Source organism: Entelurus aequoreus, linkage group LG04, assembly GCF_033978785.1.
Source record: "Entelurus aequoreus isolate RoL-2023_Sb linkage group LG04, RoL_Eaeq_v1.1, whole genome shotgun sequence".
Classification (NCBI taxonomy): Eukaryota; Metazoa; Chordata; class Actinopteri; order Syngnathiformes; family Syngnathidae; genus Entelurus; species Entelurus aequoreus.
Window position 1 is genome coordinate 66159318 of NC_084734.1, and position 17621 is coordinate 66176938.

General features: G+C 42.4%; 1 protein-coding gene across 2 annotated transcripts in view; it reads left to right on the plus strand.

Annotated features, from left to right (window-relative positions):
• Positions 1-13835: 13835 nt before the first annotated feature.
• tenm1 (teneurin transmembrane protein 1) overlaps positions 13836-17621 on the plus strand; it is a 480926-nt gene continuing 477140 nt past the window's right edge. For both annotated transcript variants that reach the window (XM_062045519.1, XM_062045520.1), the window contains exon 1: positions 13836-14219. The gene's annotated coding sequence lies outside the window, so the exon portion shown is untranslated. The remainder of the gene's footprint in view (positions 14220-17621) is intronic.

Sequence of the window (17621 nt, forward strand, 5' to 3'; positions counted from 1 at the left end):
CACTCTTTGCCGACAGCATTGATCCAAGATCCCTCATTAGAGAATAAGCAGGAGGAGCCCCTACAGCAATGTGGCACGAGAAACGGGAAGAACAAGGGGGGAAGCGAGTCACGAGAGGTCGAAGAAAATAAACAAGAATACAATTTGTAACAAGGGTAGGAAGATTTTTGGGAAAGATGCCATAAAGGAGGCAAGAGACTGAGCCTGAAATAAGGAAGAAAACAACAGGGAATTGCAGGAAATTACTGAAGGGATAATTGTTAGTATCTAATAAAGCAAGCAACAAGTCCCTTGTTCGCCTGCACTGATCAATGACCAATGCATTACAGCCTGCAAGGGACAAGGAGTTCAGCGGAGAAAAACTGTGTTTGCTTCCACACAACTAAATAATGCTCACTTAAAGGGCCTCCAGCTGTGAAGTAACGCAGCGCTGGACACTTAATCTGATAATAAGGAGCCTAACAGTAAATACGAAATGGGCAGAAAAGTATAGAGACATTTCCCTTATTAAATGTATAAATCAGTCAGAGGTTGTACTGCACCATGAATCTTAATAATTTGCTTTATCAACGCCTTGTATGAGTGCAAGTTTCCATCCTTACAGGTGTCATATTATGATTTTTATTTTTCTATTAGTAAAACACCTCCTTGTGGTCTACATAATCTAAATCAGAAATCAGAATCAGAAATACTTTATTAATCCCAGAGGGGAAATTAAGATTTTCAGCACAATCCCATTCAAGAGGAGACAAACATTACAGGGAAACAGAACAGGATCGCTGGCGGGTCTGCCAACTTCCGGCGCCGTCATGGCGCTGTGAAGCTTGTCCGTCTCGGCGCTCAGCGACAGCTCCGCAGCCCTGTCTCTTCATCCACATCTCCTCCAGTCTCTCCAAACGGACTCTGGTGTGGCAAAGACCCAGCATCTGGTCTCCATGGACAAAAGGCTCCTGGGAGGCAGATCCAGAAGTTCACAAAAAAGCACCGCAGAAGTCACACAGTCCCAATGGGTCCCGAACCAAAAGGCAAAAAACCCCACATGAAAACAAGAGGGAAACATCAGGAAGACAAAAGGATGACAAAAGAGCACAGAGCTCCTTCCAACAGCAGTCACTACAACGGTGCCATCTTGGGAAAGAACAAAACAAACAAAAAAAACATGTAATGCTACATGTAATGATGGTTCTTTGGTCAAAATTTTACATAGGTTTTGAATTAAAGACCTATCTGCATGCCACCTTTTGGCTACCTCTGGGAAAACAAGTCGTTTTGAGAAGCGAAATTGTTCGATGCAAACGAACCCCTCCTCACCCCGCCCCCTCGCGCTGACTGAACCTTTGTCCTCGCCTCGGCAACCATATTTGTAGCTTGTCAACAATAGGCTGAAGTGTCAAGCTACGCTACGAGCTACATCGCTAAAAGGTATCGCATAACCTACTTCTCCATTGACATACACAGTAGGAACTGCCTTGCAATTAAAAGTAGTTTTTAGGAAAGTCATTATTTATATTGCCGGAGGTTGATGAAGCTGTTGTTCTACATTAGAAGGCTAAGCTACAAGCTGAACCACACATTGAGCTATTATTGCTAAGGTGTCATTCACACATTGCCAATCTACTGTACTCCACCAATAAAAGTAGCTTTTCGGAAAATCCATCTTTATATTGCTGCAGGTTTGTGAAGCTGTGATCTTTGAATTGGTTTACACACACAAAGAGATACGTATTTCCAGTTGAAAGCACATTGTCGCAAAATTAAAAAGTTAGCCAGACACTTCGTTCTTTTTCAGATGAGACTGTAGGTGTGTCTAGTGACCTCTGGTGGTTAATACAACCAATAACAGAGCCTTTTTTGTTCATCGGGTCGTGCAGGCTTCCAATGGTGCTACATAAAATAAAATTGGCGAACTTACGCAGCTGTTTACCAGGAAACCTGTTACCATACAGTCTAGGTCAAAAGTTTACATACACTTGTAAAGAACATAATGTCATGGCTGTCATGAGTTTCCAATCATTTCTACAACTCTTATTTTTTTGTGAGAGTGATTGGAGCACATACTTGTTGGTCACAAAAAGCATTCATGAAGTTTGGTCCTTTTATGAATTTATTATGGGTCTACTGAAAATGTGACCAAATCTGCTGGGTCAAAGTATACATACAGCAATGTTACTATTTGGTTATGTCCCTTCACAAGTTTCACTGCAATAAGGTGCTTTTGGTAGCCATCCACAAGCTTCTGGTTGGATTTTTGACTACTCCTCTTGACAAAATTGGTGCAGTTCAGCTAAATTTGTTGGTTTTCTGACATGGACTTGTTTCTTCAGCATTGTCCACACGTTTAAGTCAGGACTTTGGGAAGGTCATTCTAAAACCTTAATTCTAGCCTGATTTAGCCATTCCTTTACCACTTTTGACGTGTGTTTGGGGTCAATGTTCTGTAGGAACACCCAACTGCGCCCAAGACCCAACCTCCGGGCTGATGATTTTAGGTTGTCCTGAAGAATTTGGAGGTAATCCTCCTTTTTCATTGTCCCATTTACTCTCTGTAAAGCACCAGTTCCATTGGCAGCAAAACAGGCCCATAGCATAATACTACCACCACCATGCTTGACGGTAGGTGTGGTGTTCCTGGGATTAAAGGCCTCACCTTTTCTCCTTCAAACATATTGCTGGGTATTCTGGCCAAACAGCTCCATTTTTGTTTCATCTGACACCACATGGACAAAAATAAGACCTTCTAGAGGAAAGTTATGTGGCCAGATGAAACAAAAATTGAGCTGTTTGGCCACAATACAGTAAATAAAGTTGTTCTTTACAAGTGTATGTAAACTTTTTGACCACAACTGTATATGGAGCTAAAAATGTTTGGGATTTCCTCACCCAACATACGGGACCTTTCACCTGACAAATGTTCTTCCAGATGAGCTGATAAACATCCCCAGGGACACATTCAAAATTCAAGACAAAAGAATGGCTTCTATGAGTAATTTGTGATATGAGATAACATACTTTGAGAGGGGTTAGTGCGTCTGCCTCACAATACGAAGGTCCTGGGTTCGATCCTGTGCTCAGGATCTTTCTTTGTGGAGTTTGCATGCTCTCCTCGTGACTTTGTGGATTCCCTCCGGGTACTCCGGCTTCCTCCCACCTCAAAAGACATGCACCTGGGGATAGGTTGATTGGCAACACTAAATGGTCCCTAGTGTGTGAATGTGAGTGTGAATGTTGTCTGTCTATCTGTGTTGGCCCTGTGATGAGGTGGCGACTTGTCCAGGGTGTACCCCGCCTTCCGCCTGAATGCAGCTGAAATAGTCTCCAGCAACCCCCCGTAAACCCCGCAAGGGACAAGCGGTAGAAAATGGATAGATGGATGGATGGATGGATACTTTGAGTTACAAGCCCACCCCTACAAAGGGTTGTAATAGTAATGATGTTATATATTGTACAGGCTACATTGTACAGGCTAATGTTATACATTGCTGTTCCTGCTTCGTCTACACAAAAATCAGTTTTGATTAGACAGGTGATGTGAGCAGTTTTGCTCAGGGATTGACCAATCCTGTCCTCCAACCACCAGAAATGAGAAAGTTAGTGCGAAAGAGAAAAAGCAGATGACCGAATTAGAGAAACAAACCATTAAAAACATGTCCTAACTGTTAGCAGCCAACCGCAACGTCAGTCCACATGACAAGAAGCCGCAGTCAGCAACCTCAGCATGCAGCCAAAAGTGCCTGAACCATGGATATTAATCCATGAAAATATTGAGAAGCTGCAGAAGCTGTGTTCGATATGATTCAATAATTTATATCTTTTCCTGACTCAACAAACTGGACATTTGAGCTTTATCTTTGGTACACAAATATACATATCACTTGATGTCAACACTGACTCAAATACGTCTGTGTGCAACATAAAAAACGATTTCGTAGTTCATATCGTTCCACGACGGAGAAGCAACCCATAGGAGATACATTATTACATAAAACTACTATAGTTGTTTGTAGTACATCCTTTTGTAATGTTTTTTTAAACAATATTTAGTTCATTACTCTTTAATAAAGGCGCGATAACTGTTACAATTGTGATGTTTCTGGAGGGCCAAGCACTGATTAAATGTATTTGAATTTATTTATTTGTTATATTTGAATCAATTTCAATGTTTGAAATATGACAATTCCAAGTTATGAGCTTTGTCATGGAACACAATGTGCTCGTAAGTTAAGGTAACTCTGTATAGAATATTAACGTGTCTTCTTTTTTGGTCTGGCTTTTAACTAGCTGGCAGAGTTGTGTATAGAGTATGGACAACTAAACAACAGGCGCCATGACTGCTATCAAGGACGTGTGCGGCTGTGCCCGTGATGCATGCAAATTCTGACAAAATAAACCAAAATAATATGTATATATATATATATATATATATATATATATATATATATATATATATATATATATATATATAGTTGTAAACATACTCCAGCTCATAAACTTTCAATAACACATGCTTTTATTTCATCAAGGTATAATTGTGCTGCGGTATTTGTCGCACTCTATATTCCTCTAGTGTTTGTTTACCAGCCGGCACTCTAACATGCACTCAATGACGCAATACAAAAATACACAGCACGACCAAAAAAACTTTTTACCCTCATTTTGTTAAAATCTTCCTTAGCTTTGGACCAGCAATCACAGAGAAAATGTGACTTGCGTGTAAAATATGTCAACTGTGGTGGCTGCCTTCAATGTATTTGTAATCACTCTATGTAAATCATTATGTATTGTTCTAACTGATCTGTCTTTTTTGTAACATGCTAACTGAATAAGTGTACTTTTGTAGTTATTTCCCCATATTTATGTACAATAACTCAGAAGTGGTAACACTGGCGAGCGATAGAGAATATGGAGTGATTTTTGGTCCAGAACATATTTTGCTTTATTCATTATTGACTTATTTCTTGCCACCTTAGTTTGTATATTTTATGAGATTATCAGTTCACTTTCCAATCTATTACTATACCCACGATGTGGTTTCTTTTACTCTTTTAATCTCTGTGTATTTGTGTTTGACTTTTTCTTCTGCTGCTACCAAATCGCTTTGTTTTAGTTTTACTAAGATTCAAAGATAGTTTGTTTGACACCGAGAGTAACAAGCGGTGGAAAATGGATTAGAAACGACAGATTTAAAAAAATAATAATTAAACTTGGGACTTCCCGTGGGCCGGATGTTGCCTGCGGGCTATAGTTTGGGGACCCCCGCGCTGTAATCAGTGGCTCTCCAGTGTTGATGGCAACCCTTCACTACTTGTCTTCTTTCCGGCTTGTGGTAAAAGTAATGTAAAAGTTTTTTCCACAATTCACGCGGGCAGCCCCATGCTAAAGTTAAAGTACCACTGATAGTCACACACACACACACTAGGTGTGGTGAAATTACCCTCTGCATTTGACCCATCCCCTTGTTCCACCCCATGGGAGATGAGGGGAGCAGTGAGCAGCAGCGGTGGCCGCGCTCTGGAATCATTTTGGTGATTTAACCCCCAATTCCAACCCTTGATGCTGAGTGCCAAGCATGGAGGTAATACGTTCCATTTTTATAGTAGTAAACGGATATTGTGTCATTTATCATGCTATTATTTTGTCGAAATTATTAAGGACAAGGCAGCATGGTGGACCAGGGGTTAGGGCATGTGCCTCACAATACGAAGGTCCTGAGTTCAATCCCGGGCTCGGGATCTTTCTGTGTGGAGTTTGCATGTTCTCCCCGTGACTGCGTGGGTTTCTTCCGGGTACTTCGGCTTCCTCCCACCTCCAAAGACATGCACCTGGGGATGGGCTGATTGGCAACATTAAAGTTAAGTTAAAGTACCCATGTTTGTCACACACACTAGGTGTGGTGAAATTATTCTCTGCATTTGACCCATCACCCTTGATCACCCCATGGGAGGTGAGGGGAGCAGTGAGCAGCAGCAGTGGCCATGCCCAGGAATCATTTTTGGTGATTTAACCCCCAATTCCAACTCTTGATGCTGAGTGTCAAGCAGGAAGGTAAAAGGTCCCCCCCCCTCTAGGGGAGACCGAAAGCAATGGATGTCGAGTGGGTCTGACATAATATTGTGAAAGTCCAGTCCACAGTGGATCCAACATATCAGCGAAAGTCCAGTTCATAGTGGGGCCAGCAGGAAACCGTCCCGAGCGGAGACGGGTCAGCAGCGCAGAGATGTCCCCAACCGAAGCACAGGCTGGCGGTCCACCCCGGGTCCCGACTCTGGACAGCCAGCACTTCATCCATGGCTACCGGACCTGTGTAACTTCCCCTCCACAAGGGAGAGGGGGGCAGAGGAGAAAAGAAACGAAACGGCAGATCAACTGGTCTAAAAAGGGGGTCTATTTAAAGGCTAGAGTATACAAATGAGTTTTAAGATGGGACTTAAATGCTTCTACTGAGGTAGCATCTCTAACTGTTACCGGGAGGGCATTCCATAGTACTGGAGCCCGAATAGAAAACGCTCTATAGCCCGCAGACTTTTTTGGGGCTCTGGGAATCACTAATAAGCCGGAGTTCTTTGAACGCAAATTTCTTGCCGGGACATATGGTACAATACAATCGGCAAGATAGGCTGGAGCTAGACCGTGTAGTATTTTATACATAAGTAGTAAAACCTTAAAGTCACATCATAAGTGCACAGGAAGCCAGTGCAGGTGAGCCAGTATAGGCGTAATATGATCAAACTTTCTTGTTCTTGTCAAAAGTCTAGCAGCCGCATTTTTACACGTCGGAAACTAACGAGGAAGCGCCGCAGACACAAAGCATCAGCTCAAATTTGATCGTAGTCATGGCGCCATGTGAGTGCCTTTTGACCAATCATTGAGGAGATCGCCTGGAACCGAGTTGGCCATACTCTCCTTAGACACCACTCTGTTCGCAGGCAAATGTCACTGCCCCCTCTAGCTCAAACCCAGAATCGCAGCCTAACATGCACAGTACTTCCGTCAGTCTACCCCAGGGCAGCTGTGGCTACAAATGTAGCTTACCACCACCAGGTGTGAATGAATGATGGGTTTCCACTTCTCTGTGAGCGCTTTGAGTATCTAATAATAGAAAAGTGCGATATAAAATCTAATCCATTATTATTATTATTATTCCGTCACTAGAATATTATATGAAAAAAATAAATAAGTGCGTGCACAGATAAAGGGAAACAATCAAGCTGCCGTATGTTGAAATAATGTGTTTATGTTTATGGGCAAGCTGAGTAAATATCCTGTTTTTATTTCTATGTCAAAAATGTTTTTTGTCTGTCCAAGAGGCATCGATATTAGTGTGTTTCACTCTACTGCACTCTTGCCTAATCGTGGGATTTAATATAACACTTCTCTGCAGATGTGCTGTGCGGCCTGTAGGGTGGAAGTGTATCAGGTAGGAGACGGGCCTGGACAACTTCCCATCAAACTTATTCTCACCAGACTCTCCGTCTTAGCATTCACAACGGCAACAGGAGCCTTCCCTTCGCCCTCACATCGCTTTCATGGAGTAGCAGCTCTAAATCCACCTCTGTGCGCTGCATCCCTCTCAGCTGTGTCGTCCAAATAGGGCAGGGATAATTGGCTCTGCAAACATGGTCTTAAAGAGAAGGGTCTCTCCTGTTTGTGTCCACTGACAATTTCCCACATATGAGCTTTTTTTTATGCTCCTTCGTTAATTTACACAATCTGAATATAATTTACAGTATAATCTGATGACATTTGATATAATGCAACTATGCTCTATGTCTACGAAATGCAGCCTAAGCAGCCCTATACGGCGCATAATTACACCAAAATGTCAGCCTCCCTTGCCTTGAAAGCGAGCACAAGTCGACAGCTGCTGTCGTTTCCAAACCCTATGGATATAAAATGCAGCTTTCATCACTAATTCAAGTGTTCCTCCAGAGTAATGTACGAGGGTGCTGTATCTTTCATAACAAGGCGAGTCCACTTTGCATCCCTCCTATCTGTGAGCCCTCTACAGCAGGACTAAATGATGGAAAAAGAATCTCAGCAAAATCTTCCAAGTCTCAGCCATGAGACGGTTGTCAAGGAGATGTCTCTGTGAGATGTGTTGACCACAGGAGGAACTGATCTTTCAAAGAGTGTTCAGCCAGCTGTTGGAGATGTAATGTGCCGGACATTAGGACTAGGCGGGCAAGCAGAGAAAATCTTCAGGTATTCTTTGCCCTCCGATCACAATCCCCCACCGTCCTTTGGGGTGGCGGCCACATACTCACAACCCATAACAAGGTGACAAAGACTGGGAGCACCTTTTTATTTTGCAAACATAATCTTCCCTTACCTGGTCCTGTGCATGCAGTGCTCTCTTGGATCATTTAGTACTCAAGCAACAAAGAAGCAGGATGCAGCCTCAATTTAGAGACTGGGTGATGAAACTACGGGAAAGTGCCAGAAACGATTATTGATAAAAAGATGCATGCTGCTTGTGCTGTGTTGGGGATATATGTGAGCCAGGCTAAAAGACAGATAGATGGAAGCAGCTGTCAAAATGGTTGTTTGTAGCCCCCTGCGTGCTGGGCTCAGAGGAAATAATAAACTGCATCATTAGAACACCTGTCATTCACAGGTCTCTGCTATCAGCCTCCACTTGCTCACGGAGGCATCACATAGAGAGCACATAGGTCGATGTCTTTAAGCACTTAGCGAAGAGAAACACAACTTCCACCATCTTCTGCAGCAGTCAATTAGTGTCGAGTTCAATTTATTCACTTATGCAAAATCTAAAACCGCTGTAATGTCAAACAGTCCGAGGGCAATAATCTCCAAAGTGCGGGCCGCGGCCCATTTGCACGTTGTGGAAATACATTATAACATCCATCCAAAAATTAAGCAAAAAGGCACAAAGTTAATCTAAAAGTGTAGTTACTGTTGACGTTAATTAGTTTCTTTCAGCCGGAAAGTTGACTTATTTTAAACATGTCAACATTATGGTGTGAAGGAATTATCAGTAAGAGACATGGAGAAGGGATGCTGTTAGATATGCGCCCTGCTTCTTCCTACTCCTTTTCAGAAATTAATTGGGAAAATGCAATTGATGTTTTGTTGGGATGTATGTTTTTATATATAAAGTATCAAACTGGCCACTATACATCCTGGATTTTTCAATATGTAGCCTATTGGTGGAAAAAGTCTGGTCTTTACTCGTTATAAAAAAAGCTGTCTTTAATACTTTTACTAATGAGGTAGCACTCTCACTGTCTCCAATTCCATCTCTAAAAGTGTATTTCTTTCTTTCTTTCTTTCTTTAGTTTATTTCGAACATGAACAAACTTACATTATAATACATCACACAATTTCATATCATTTCATTTTACATCATGCCCGAAAAGGAGTAGGAAGAAGCAAAGCTTATTTAATCCTACCCCTTTCCCACTTCAAAGCGTTTACAAATATATAGAATCATTTACTGACCTTTTTATACAATAAAATAACATCTATAAATTAGTATACACAACAGTTTTGTAATATGTAATTAATTAATTCAGTCATTATTAACATACTGAGATGAAAAATATCTTATTTTCAATAAGGTTGGAAGTATTTCTCATAATTCTTCTTCTTTGTACTTTGTAAGTACTATTATTTTGAACAACCTCTTAAACTGAATCATATCAGTACAATTTTTAACTTCTTTACATAATCCATTCCATAATTTAATTCCACATACTGATATGCTAAAAGTTCTAAGTGTTGTACATGCATATACATGTTTTAAATAATTTTTTCCTCTAAGGTTATATTTCTCCTCTTTAGTTGAGAATAATTGTTGTACATTCTTTGGTAGCAGGTTATAGTTTGCTTTGTACATCATTTTAGCTGTTTGCAATTTTACCAAATCACCAAACTTTAATATTTTTGACTTAATAAATAAAGGGTTTGTATGTTCTCTATATCCAACATTATGTATTATTCTAACTGTTTGACACAAATGTACACTGTAGGATTACTTATTGGACTCTTGGATGAATATTTGTAGTGGTTTCATGGCCAAAAAGGTGTCCAATGTACAACCAGTACAGTAAAGGCAAAGGTGGGTAGAGTTGCAAATAATTGTATTGAAGTATGTGTAGTGTTACTTTAGAGTGATATGACCCAAGTAAAAGTAAAAAGTAGTCATCCAAATATTTACTTGAGAAAGTAGATACTCAGGGGAGTGATTCAATTAAGGTCATGTGACTGCCAGGCTCCATTTGATTGGTCAAATAGAGTGAAACGTCACTAGTGCTTACGTTGGATTGGTGAAACAGTCATGCGACCGTGCCGCTGGAAGAAGTCAAATGTGTCAAAAGTATGTCTTTGCAAACAGTAATCGAATATGTTATAAAAGTATGTTTATCACAGAATATAAATCAATATAATAATGATGTAAAATAATGTGGTTATTGGATTGAAACTCACTCTAACTGAGAAAAAAGTAGTGTTTCTTTATCACAAAAACACTCAGGTAAAAGTAGAAAGTATCGATTAATCAATTCGCAAAAGCATCACAATATTGTATGCTGCTTCGATTAATTGCTTGAGTCTAATTATTTAAAATCTGCACCGCAAACATAGTTTTTGCGCAATATAGCAGCGGAAAGGTTGTTTTTTTAATTAATGCACACATGATAAAAGTGAAATTGTAATTGAATTAAAACGGTGGAAGTGGCCAGCTGGAAAAAATGTTTATTTCAACTATTTTACTTAAAAATACCCATTGTGGCTATCAAGTGGGGTTTATCCGGTGAATTGATTTATTAATTAAGAAAAAACTAATCAATCGGTTGCATGATTACTAAAATACATTTAAAAAAGCTACTCAGACAAATGCAAGTTATCTAAAAAGTTACTTAAGTAAATCTAACAGAGTATGTCAGTGGTTTTTAAACTTTTTTTTCACCAAGTACCACCTCAGAAAACACTAGGCTCTCCAAATACCACCATAATGACCAACATTAAAATATGGTAGCAAAAGTATTCATTAAAAACAAAGCAGAGTTTTTTATATACATAGAATGGACCTGCTATCCCCGTTTAAATAAGACAATTTCATTTCAGTAGGCCTTTAAATCACAAGTGTCTCAAAGGGCTGCACAAGCCACAACGACATCCTCGGTACAGAGCCCACATAAGGGCAAGGAAAAACTCAACCCAGTGGGACGTTGATGTGAATGACTATGATAAACCTTGGAGAGGACAGCAAATGTGGGGACCCATTACCTCCCTGCTTGGCACTCAGCATCAAGGGTTGGAATTGGGGGTTGAATCACCAAAAATGATTCCCAGGCGCGGCACCGCTGCTGCTCACTGCTCCCTTCACCTCCCATGGGGTGATCAAGGGTGATGGGTCAAATGCAGAGAATAATTTCGCCACACCTTGTGTGTGTGTGACAATCATTGGTACTTTAACTTTAACTTAACTTTAATTTAGTGTTGCCAATCAACCTATCCCCAGGTTAAAGTTAAAGTACCAATGATTGTCACACACACACTAGGTGTGGTGAAATTTGTCCTCTGCATTGGACCCATCCCCTTGATCACCCCCTGGGAGGTGAGGGGAGCAGTGGGCAGCAGCGGTGCCGCGCCTGGGAATCATTTTTGGTGATTCAACCCCCAATTCCAACCCTTGATGCTGAGTGCCAAGCAGGGAGGTAATGTGTCCCCACATTTGCTGTCCTCTCCAAGGTTTATCATAGTCATTCACATCAACGTCCCACTGGGTTGAGTTTTTCCTTGCCCTTATGTGGGCTCTGTACCGAGGATGTCGTTGTGGCTTGTGCAGCCCTTTGAGACACTTGTGATTTAAAGGCCTACTGAAATGAAATTGTCTTTTTTAAACGGGGATAGCAGGTCCATTCTATGTGTCATACTTGATCATTTCACGATATTGCCATATTTTTGCTGAAAGGATTTAGTAGAGAACATCGACGATAAAGTTTGCAACTTTTGATCGCTGATAAAAAAGCCTTGCCTCTACCGGAAGTAGCGTGACGTCACAGGTTGTGGAGGTCCTCACATCTGCACATTGTTTTCAATCATGGCCAGCAGCAGCGAGAGCGATTCGGACCGAGAAACCGACGATTACCCCATTAATTTGAGCAAGGATGAAATATTTGTGGATGAGGAAAGTGTGAGTGAAGGATTAGAGGGCAGTGGAAGCGATTCGGATAGGGAAGATGCTGTGAGAGGCGGGTGGGACCTGATATTCAGCTGGGAATGACTAAAACAGTAAATAAACACAAGACATATAGATAGTCTATTAGCCACAACACAACCAGGCTTATATTTAATATGCCACAAATTAATCCGCATAACAAACACCTCCCCACTCCCGTCCATATAACGCGCCAATACAACTCAAACACCCGCACAACACACTCAATCCCACAGCCCAAAGTACCGTTCATCTCCGTAAAGTTCATACAGCACATATATTTCCCCAAAGTTACGTACGTGACATGCACATAGCGGCACGCACGTACGGGCAAGCAATCAAATGTTTGGAAGCCAAAGCTGCGTACTCACGATAGCGCGTCTGCTATCCAACTCAAAGTCCTCCTGGTTGTGTTGCTGTAGCCAGCCGCTAATACACCGATCCCATCTACAGCTTTCTTCTTTGCTGTCTTCATTGTTCATTAAACAAATTGCAAAAGATTCACCAACACAGATGTCCATAATACTGTGGAATTGTGAGATGAAAACAGACGACTTAATAGCTGGCCACAATGGTGTCCCAATATGTCCGCACAATCCGTGACGTCACGCGCAAACGTCATCACACCGAGACGTTTTCAGCAGAATATTTCGCGGGAAATTTAAAATTGCACTTTACTAATCTAACCCAGGTGTATTGGCGTGTGTTGCAATGTTAAGATTTCATTATTGATATGTAAACTATCAGACTGCGTGGTCGGTAGTAGTGGGTTACAGTAGGCCTTTAGGGCTATATAAATAAACATTGATTGATTGATTGATTGACATGTTCACTATTTTATTGAAGCACAAACTTGCAATAAGAAACATATGTTTAATGTACCCTAAGATTTTTTTGGTTGAAATAAAGCCAATAATGCAATTTTTTGGTGGTTGATTGATTGATTGATTGAGACTTTTATTAGTAGGTTGCACAGTGAAGTACATATTCCGTACAATTGACCACTAAATGGTAACACCCGAATAAGTTTTTCAACTTGTTTAAGTCGGGGTCCACTTAAATTGATTCATGATACAGATATATACTATCATATATACTATCATCATAATACAGTCATCACACAAGATAATCACATTGAATTATTTACATTATTTACAATCAGGAGTGTGGAGGGGGGGTGGGGTGGGGGGGTGGGGGGGGTAGTGGACATAGAGAGAGAGAGAGAGAGAGAGAGAGAGAGAGAGAGATCAGAAGGCATGAGAAAAATAATCTGCATTTGATTGTTTACATTTGATTATTAGCAATCCGGGGAGGGTGTTAGTTTAGGGTTGTAGCTGCCTGGAGGTGAACTTTTATAGCGGTTTTGAAGGAGGATAGAGATGCCCTTTCTTTTATACCTGTTGGGAGCGCATTCCACATTGATGTGGCATAGAAAGAGAATGAGTTACTTGAGTCCACTTTATTTAGAAAAGTAACGAAAAGTATCAAAATAATTTTAGTTCAGGTACCAAAATATCCGTATGGGGGACAACACTATAATGTACTTTATTTCTGTGAGTTATAGGAAATAGTGACATGGCATTTTTTTGCGTCGTGCTAAAGAGTAAACACCAGAGAAGAGCGGTCTGTGCCACACCCCCTCATCCGCGGCGCGGTGGTATGATCCACGGATGCTGTTATAGCGGCACGGAGCCTCGGCAGCATCAGCACCACCAGGCAGCCTCGTCGGGTTCAAGTGCGGCTAATCGCATCTCGCCGGGCTCGCCGGCATATACTCCCTGCCCACAACACCTCTGCAGAGATCCCGTCAGCATCAGCATCATCACCGCCGCCTCCTCCACGCAACACCGGGCAGACTCCAAGAGGCAACGCGGGGTGTCTCAGCCACGTTGAGCGCAGGAAAAAAAACAAAAAAAACAAAAAAAAAAAAACACAACGTCACGGCTTCCGATTCTGCAGTGGGATTGCACCGCATTTTGGATCTTAAGCGTGGATTCGGACGTGAGGCGGGGGATAGGAATGGCTGCTTCACGTCGGGAAGGTAAGCGTCCAGTTCTGGCCTTTTTTGCACATGTGATCCGCTTTCAGTGCTGTTGCTTGGCTCAACGAGGGGTGGTGGTGGTGGTGGTGGTGGGGGGGGCCGGGTGGCAGACAACGTGAGTTCACAGGAAATGATCATCAGCTGTCTGTGTAGTCTGTGAGACTATAATGCCATCAAGTGTTGGTGCACACGTACCGTGGTAGAAAAGTGCCATCTGGAGTCATCTCCATTCTCCATCAGGGCCACATGAGGTCCACCAGGTGCCTGCAGGGAGCCATGTGTGCTCCAACTATTGCAACCACACCACCGTGCCACAGGTGCCATCACATTTGACACATTGCATACCCAGGGAAAGTACAGATGCTACTTTGAAGACAGCAGGTGCTTAAAACATGGCAGCTTTAACTTGTTGTATGTGTAACATTTTCAATGCAGAAACCACTTATAGATTAAATTATTGAGCCGCGTGTTTATTTTTTTTTGTCCCCCCCCTGCCCCCCCTTCCCTCCCCAAACAAGTGAGGGTGAATTATTAAGGACAGCCATTCGGATAAATCATAATTATTGTGAAGCTGCCATAATTTGGGAATGCGCGAATGGACTGGAATTATACCCTTCACGGTATAATTGCTTTCAGCGAGCCACTGGATAAATAATGATATAAATCACCACGCACACAAATATATCTTAATAATCAACTATCATGTGTCATTGTTAATCACACTCTATTCATCACATTGAAATCAGAAACAACAATTGCTCACAAATTTCTATGCAGTACTTAGAAAACTTTCAGCAACCTGGAGCACTTTTAAAAAAAAAATGGTATTTCTTATTGATAGGCATAATAGAAATCCATCCATCCATCCATCCATGTTCTACCGCTTCTCCCTTTCGGGTTCTCAGCTGCATTCGGGCAGAAGGAGGTGTACACCCTGGACAAGTCGCCACCTCATCACAGGGCCAACACAGATAGACAGACAACATTCACACTCACATTCACACACTAGGGCCAATTTAGTGTTGCCAATCAACTATGAATATTTCTTAAAATTTATTATTATCAACAGAGAGCATCTGTCCATCCATCCATCCATTTTCTACCGCTTGTCCCTTTCGGGGTCGCGGGGGGAAGGGAGAGGGGGTGCTGGAGCCTATCTCAGCTGCATTTAGGCAGAAGGCGAGGTGCACCCTGGACAAGTCGCCACCTCATCACAGGGCCAACACAGATAGACAACATTCACACTGACATTCACACACTAGAGACAATTTTGTGTTGCCAATCAACTATGAATATTTCTTAAAATGTATTATCAACAGAGAGCATCTGTGCATGGAGGTTATATACAAAGCTACACACACACACCAGCTGCAAGCGCCATTCTCACAAAGTGCCCCACGCAACCCTAGAACCCACACAGTCCCATCACGTGTTGAAGTGTGTGTGTGTTTAACTCCTTATCTACATACGGATGCTTTTCATTCATTGGCAATTAAGTGCATATCTTAAATGGCACGCCCATTATGGCGGGACTTTGAATTGAAATGTCACACCACCAATTACACTCACCACTCATGCCACTGATAAGACATTGGCATTTCTGTCAGTCACTCGTCTAATCAATCTGTCCAGCATTCCGCATTTTCCTTTCACTCATTACCACTTGAGCCCGTGGACTCCTCAGCAGCAGTTTGAGGCCAATTCTAATAATCCGCTTCAGCTGTTGCTCTCATTTTTTTTCAATTTTCAGTCCTGTGCAAGAGGGTAGCGCATATGGGCTAGGGACTTTTGAAAAAAGCTTCACATCTGACATATCCCTGTGTTAAAAGTGCAAAAAGTCATCACATGTGTGTGATACTTGCATCTGAGATTTGAGTAAAACCGCATTGTCTTTGTAACAGACAGCAGGGGGTTTCTTTTTGTTATCCCACCCTGCATTATTAATAATTGTTCATTCCAGGAATGCTGTTGCCCATGGCACTGTACTACTCCCCTCTCCCGTGGAAGCGCTCAGTCGTTTTCCCCTCAGCCCCACAATGTTGCCGCCAAACGACTTTTCCTTAATAAATTTGGGGTCATGAATAAGTGAGAGGACAATGTGAGAGGCACGGGAGGAATGTTCATATCACAACACACAAAGTACAACTCAGAGCACTTTACATTTGCCACTGGATTAAGAAGCAATTTGAAGCCCAGCGTTTTTTTTTTACCACCCTCTTTTCTCTGCATGTCCGTCATATGTGATAAGAATGTAATTGCGAGAAACTGTAAAATACGTCGGCTATTCACCACTTGGCTGATCATTTTTAAGTAACTGCACCTTTGCCTGTCCAGTAGTCAGACCTTCGGACCATCAGACTCTGCAACACCAGTGCGAGAGTGGGGAACCTTTGTATGACTTCCAATATTTACCTTCTTGCCGTAACACCGCTCCATCCATCTTCGTGTAACAAACGCTGCAGTGCTAATTAACATTCCTTCTAATCCTTTTGCAACAGTAGAACACTGGAGGGGAAAACAAAGCTCTACCCTGCAATAGCATACTAATTGAAAAAAAAGCAAAATACTGTGACACAAACACACCTTAAAATGTCATATTTTGGTATTTATATTTTGTAGACATTACTTTTAAAGTGCAGTTTTTAGCGGGTTCCAGAATTTCTAGGCGCAGTCAAGGCGTTGAGGGGATCCGGTTTGGTGGCTGCAGGATTAGGTCTCTGCTTTTTGCGGATGATGTGGTCCTGATGGCTTCATCCGGCCAGGATCTTCAGCTCTCGCTGGATCGGTTCGCAGCCGAGTGTGAAGCGACTGGGGTGAAAATCAGCACCTCCAAGTCAGAGTCCATGGTTCTCGCCCGGAAAAGGGTGGAGTGCCATCTCCGGGTTGGGGAGGAGACTCTGCCCCAAGTGGAGAAGTTCAAGTACCTAGGAGTCTTGTTCACGAGTGGGGGAAGAGTGGATCGTGAGATCGACAGGCGGATCGGTGCGGCGTCTTCAGTAATGCGGACGCTGTATCGATTCGTTGTGGTGAAGAAGGAGCTGAGCCGGAAGGCAAAGCTCTCAATTTACCGGTCGATCTACGTTCCCATCCTCACCAATGGTCATGAGCTTTGGGTTATGACCGAAAGGACAAGATCACGGGTACAAGCGGCCGAAATGAGTTTCCTCCGCCGGGTGGCGGGGCTCTCCCTTAGAGATAGGGTGAGAAGCTCTGCCATCCAGGGGGAGCTCAAAGTAAAGCCGCTGCTCCTCCACATCGAGAGGAGCCAGATGAGGTGGTTCGGGCATCTGGTCAGGATGCCACCCGAACGCCTCCCTCGGGAGGTGTTTAGGGCACGTCCAACCGGTAGGAGGCCACGGGGAAGACCCAGGACACGTTGGGAAGACTACGTCTCCCGGCTGG